The sequence below is a fragment of the Ixodes scapularis genome, unplaced genomic scaffold, assembly GCF_016920785.2.
Source record: "Ixodes scapularis isolate PalLabHiFi unplaced genomic scaffold, ASM1692078v2 PGA_scaffold9__187_contigs__length_104089568, whole genome shotgun sequence".
Lineage (NCBI taxonomy): Eukaryota > Metazoa > Arthropoda > Arachnida > Ixodida > Ixodidae > Ixodes > Ixodes scapularis.
The window spans coordinates 62395720-62400889 of NW_024609884.1; the positions used below are offsets into that span (position 1 = coordinate 62395720).

Here is a 5170-nt window from a genome sequence, read left to right on the forward strand (position 1 = left end):
GGCAAGCCGAGGTACTTTTTTTCACGCCTGTAGACCCCTTAACGCCCATGAACTCCGATTTCTATGTGGCTCACTCTCCCAGCCAGCTCCCTTTCGACTTGTTCTTAAGTCCCTGTCACACTGAGGCAACACGACTACAACAGGAACACAACACGTTGTCCAACAGTGGGGCAACTTGTTGCTAGCTCCCCGTGTTGTCCGACAAACCTGTCACATCGCGGCGACAGCAGGACTATATGGACGACAACTAAAATGTTGCCTCCGTATGACAGCTTTCGGCAACAAAAACAGCAGCAACTTGGGTTGGACAACCAGGGCCGACTCTACACCATCAAGCACCCTGGGCGAACTCTGGCCAGGGCGCCCCCCCCCCCCCCCCCCTTTTCCCTTTTTTTTTATGCGCCGCTTATCTGCTAGGTACGACATCACGTTGTTAGTAAACATGTGAGTATAACAAACCCAACAGGAGCGTTTTATCAGACGAGAACCGCACTCCGAAAACGAACGTGTCGGGTAGCTGTGTTCAAATAAATCAATAAAATCTAAAAAAATTCAAAAGAGGGACGCGGTGGCGCTCCCTTTTTGATGGTACCCTGGGCGACCGTCCAGATCTCCCACCCTTAGAGCCGGCCCTGTGGACAACTTGTTTTGCCCTGGTCGCTGGCCGAGCGAATTTCGGACCGGAAACACGGCAACGGAAATAGCTTCGATGGAGCTAGTTCCATATCAATAACGTCTTACTCAAATGAAGGCTTCGAAAACGTTATTCAAGAATAATTAAGGCTGCCGTGCAGCTGAAATAATTTGATTAATGGTTTTACTGCGTAATTACGCAAAGAGATTGTCGAAATGGTCACAGCTAAGGTCGTGAACGTTCAGACTGGTGTTGAAGTAAGAACTGCCGAGAGACAGACCAGTTCACACTGCTAGTGAAATAAAATGGCATGCGTACTTAGCTGATAGAGTATAATAAACATAATCCAGGAAAGCAAAGATTAAAAAAACCGAAGCACTAAAACAACCATTCTGATCATGATTGTTGATGCTTGGAACTTGGAAACAGCCGCTACAAGACACCTGATTTGTTTCAAAAATACCCAGGACGTTTTGGGGAATGAAGCGATCACAAGCAGGAGGTAGGCAAATAGACAGCGTTGAAAAATATTTATTTCACCTATTCTTAAGAAGGCCGATCGTGTCGGTGTCGCAGTTTTTAAGCCCTGTCAGTTCAGCTCAACACCACGCTACACATTATTCTTGGGGGTACTGCCTGTGCTAACACAATTTTACAGTAGAAATAGGAACTGCATGAAGGAAAAAAACCGGACAGAAACACTTCATACGGTTTTCCTCGGTTAGGGCTATCTGCTTTGTCGGCGAGTGAAGGACATTTTGATAAAATAAAGGGTGAAAATACTCCCCGTGTCAAGTTTTCTAATCACAGTCACTGGTTGATGTCGTCTTGTGGTAATTTCGAGCTCTTCGAACGCACTAGCACTTTGTAGTCACATTTCCAGCGACTCCGCGCCGCACACGAACTAAGGTAAACAATCAAGATGGCGGAGTGTTCCCCGCCGTCAGCGCGGTGTGACAAGGTTGTCGGACAGCAAATCGGACAACACGGTGGCCGGGCGGCAGCAGCAAGTTGCCTGACTGTTCTTTTTGCCGCGATGTGACAAGGTTGCCAGCAACACGGTTTCCTCCTTTTGCCGGAGAGAGTTGTTCAACTGTTGCCTCAGTGTGACAGCGCCTTTATTGATTGTTGCCCCGTTACACCGACCGTACACCGACCGTTCATCCAAGACTGTTTCGATTTGTCGCTTTGAAGAGCATATAAAGGAAACGTCGTCTGCGTTCGCCAGGCGTTTTACAGATGCTCCCTCCAGCTTGAGACCGGAGATCGATTTGTCGCGCTGCATTTTGAGGCACAATGGCTCCAACTGTAGAGCGAACATAATTGGTGACATGGGGCAGCCTTCTCGGACAGAACGATGAACCGAAACTGGCTTTCCTTTCTTCCCATTGACTAAAAGCCGTGTGGTGATGCTTTTGTAGCACAGCGCTATGGAATCTTTCATCACATCGCCCACCCCACATAGTTCCAAGACCTTCATGAGAAACTCGTGGGACATCGATCAAACGCTGGACTGAGATCAGTCCGCAGCACCGCTAATGGTTGATGACTTTCGACTGTCGCCGCACAGACAAAACGCATGACGTGAAGGTTGCGATAAATGGACCGTCCTTCCAATCCGTAGGTTTCGTGCTTTCCGATGACGTTTTTCTGCCCAATGCCCAGACGCCGTGCCATTATTTTCGCCATTCTCTTGTAGTCTGTGCTTAACAGACTTGTAGGACGGAAGTTTTTTACTTCGGAAATTTCACCGCAGGTTTGCTCTTTTGGAATCATAACAGTGAAGCTTTCTTTCATCGATGGTGGAAGTAACTGTCTTTCTTGTATGTCTTGAAATACTGTCAGCAGAATGCGGCAGAGGAGGATTATAAACATCTTATAAAACTCGGAGCCTATTCTGTCCGGGCCCGGGGCCTTGTTTGCTGGCAGATTCTCGATTGCCCCGTTGACTTCTGCTGTACTGATGGGTTGATCCATGTGGTCCTTATGTTCCTCTGACACTTGCGGCAGATCGTTGAGTAAACTATCGGTGATGTTACTATCGATGTCCTCTCTTCGAAACAACTCACTGTAGACGGCTCAAAACATATCTTCAACTTCTGTTTATTCTTCCGCAATGACATCACATTTTCTTACTTTCATAATTGCATTCCTTTCCCTTCTTGTTCTTTCTGGCATTGTGGAAATGTTTGTCGGCACCTCTTCTTCGTTTAAGATTCGAGTGCGGCTGCGCACTGCAGCACCATTTAGCTTATCTTCCAGTAGCTTAAAAAGTTGTGTTTTACATTTTTTTATGTCATCCTGAAAAACTCCAGGGTTTTGTTCTTTTTTGACATTTAGTGTCTTGAGGAACTGTACCAACGCCCTTTTCTCTCACGTGTGCTCGACCTGTCGTTCATGCGAAAAGTCAGTTGCAAAGTTTCGAGTTCCTTCAACTCCATTTTGAAGTTCTCTCACACGCGGGCATCTAGCGGAGTTTTGTTGCAAAGTGCCTCAATCCTTTCTTTCACCATCGAAGCAAATTCTTCGTCTTGTAAAATGCTCATGTTAATTTTCCAGCTTCCATCACGTGCCTTGCTGCGAGATTTGAGGTTTGAGGTTTGAAAGAAAAGGAAACCAGCGCATGATCAGAGAACGAAACCGCCTCAGTCCTGTTGTACTCCTCCACCTTAGTCAGCACCTCGCTTGAGAGGAAAAGTCTGTCAAGACGGGCGTGAGATGTCCTCTTCCACTGTGTGCATCGAGGAGCAAAATCCTTCAGCGGGGTTGTGACGTCGACAAGGTGAAACTTCTCTAACACATTTTTCAGCTTAGTTGCACTCGAATCGCCTATCCTAGCGTGGTTAGAGCGGTCACGCTTAGATAACACGCAGTTAAACTCCCCGCCTAGGATGACTTTTTCATGCGTGTCCAAGATTTGTATCAGACTTGGAAAAAAAAAACGCTCAGAAGCATCATTGCGTATGCGCTTTTCTAGCAGATGACTGAGCCATTGCTTACGTTTTCTTGCAACAGTACCAGCAGCGTTAAATGTTGCAATATTCAATGAATTAGAGTTTCTAGCCATTCAATAACGTGTGGGAGTTGGGATGGCTTACACGTTTGGCAGAACGTCGTCAATTTCTGAAGGCCATTTCCTCAAGTGCTGATGCAACCCCTCTGTTAACCGTGGTTGGCCTTGAAATTCGGTGCCTTTCTTCCAACACTTTTGGGTCACAAGAGTAAATTGTTGATCAGCCGCAGTCGCACGCCGCTGCGGTTGTTTTCTGTTGATCGCTCACCCTTCCCTTTGCCTGGCGCTTCCGCTCCGGTGACTTGTTGATCTGGGTCACAAGCGGCCTCGCTGGTCTTGCTGTTTTCAACACCCTTCATCTCGGCCGGTTCTGGTGCGACTTGCCCTGCTTGCGAGTTCTTTCCTGTCTTCGGCGACGGCGTCTCTGTCACCTTCACTTCCGCGACGCCGCTTGCTGGTGGTGCTGTATCTGCCGCTCCGACGACGTCAGATGACAATTCAGACGCCTTCCCTGTCGGAGTCACGGCAATGGTCTGCTCCATTTCATCTTGGTCCATCAGGTTATCGACATCCTGTGGTTCGGTTGAAGGCCTTGTTTTTGCCGCGTACGTCTGGTTGCAGTTGTCCTCCTCATGTCCATAAGTGCGGCATACCCTGCACCACGGGGTGCGACACTGCTTGAACATGTGCATATCCTATCTTCCTGTACCGTTAGCACTGAGGTGTGCGGCCCGGAATGAACACCAAAGCTGGCATTCCCAGGATGATGATTTCATGCAATATAGCGTCCACTGTGATATCGTCCCTGAGCACCATCGTGACTGTTCGCGTTGAAGTCTCCACATTCTCAAAGCCTGGTTGCCTCCACTTCTCGCACACGATTGATTGTACTTTGCCTTGCGACACGAACGTCTTTTGCACAGCTTCGTCGGGAACACAGACAGGAACCCAATAAACTTTGAATGATTTCTCACTCATGGTCAGATCGATGTATTGCGAACGAACATTCTTTCATAAAATAATTTCTTTTATCTATTACCTCGTTCACTTATATAATGATCATCAGTTTAGCAGGAATAAAGAAAGTTTTGTATTTTTACAATAACTATTTACCCTGTTTATTCACCAAAAATGTTTGGGATGTGAGAATGACAGAAGCTCTCTTTTCTTACAGATAGCGCCGGGACGTTTTGTATGTTTGTTTAAGAAAAGACGACTTTTATTGTGCAACAAATATCTGTGCTTTTTTAACATTACAACCATTTTAAACTGATTATCTACTAAAAACCAGTGTTCTTGACGAATAACATAAGCCCTGTTTTTTAACCGATAAGCTTTTCTCTATTTTAATTTATAGGCGAACCGTTTCCTATTTTGACCGACCTTTTTCGGATATTTCCTGTTATATTACAAACATGTTTTATAGTGTAGAGCAAACGGGTTTTAACAGCCGCCACCAGTCTGACACCAACAAGGGTGAACGGGCTGCATTTTGATCGGCCTGCAGAGCTGGTGAGCAAGAC

The 5170-nt window shown here is 46.6% G+C and overlaps 1 pseudogene; it reads right to left on the reverse strand.

Moving 5' to 3' along the window:
- Positions 1-3750: 3750 nt before the first annotated feature.
- LOC115319136 lies at positions 3751-4520 on the reverse strand (annotated as a pseudogene).
- Between the last annotated feature and the right edge of the window lie 650 nt (positions 4521-5170).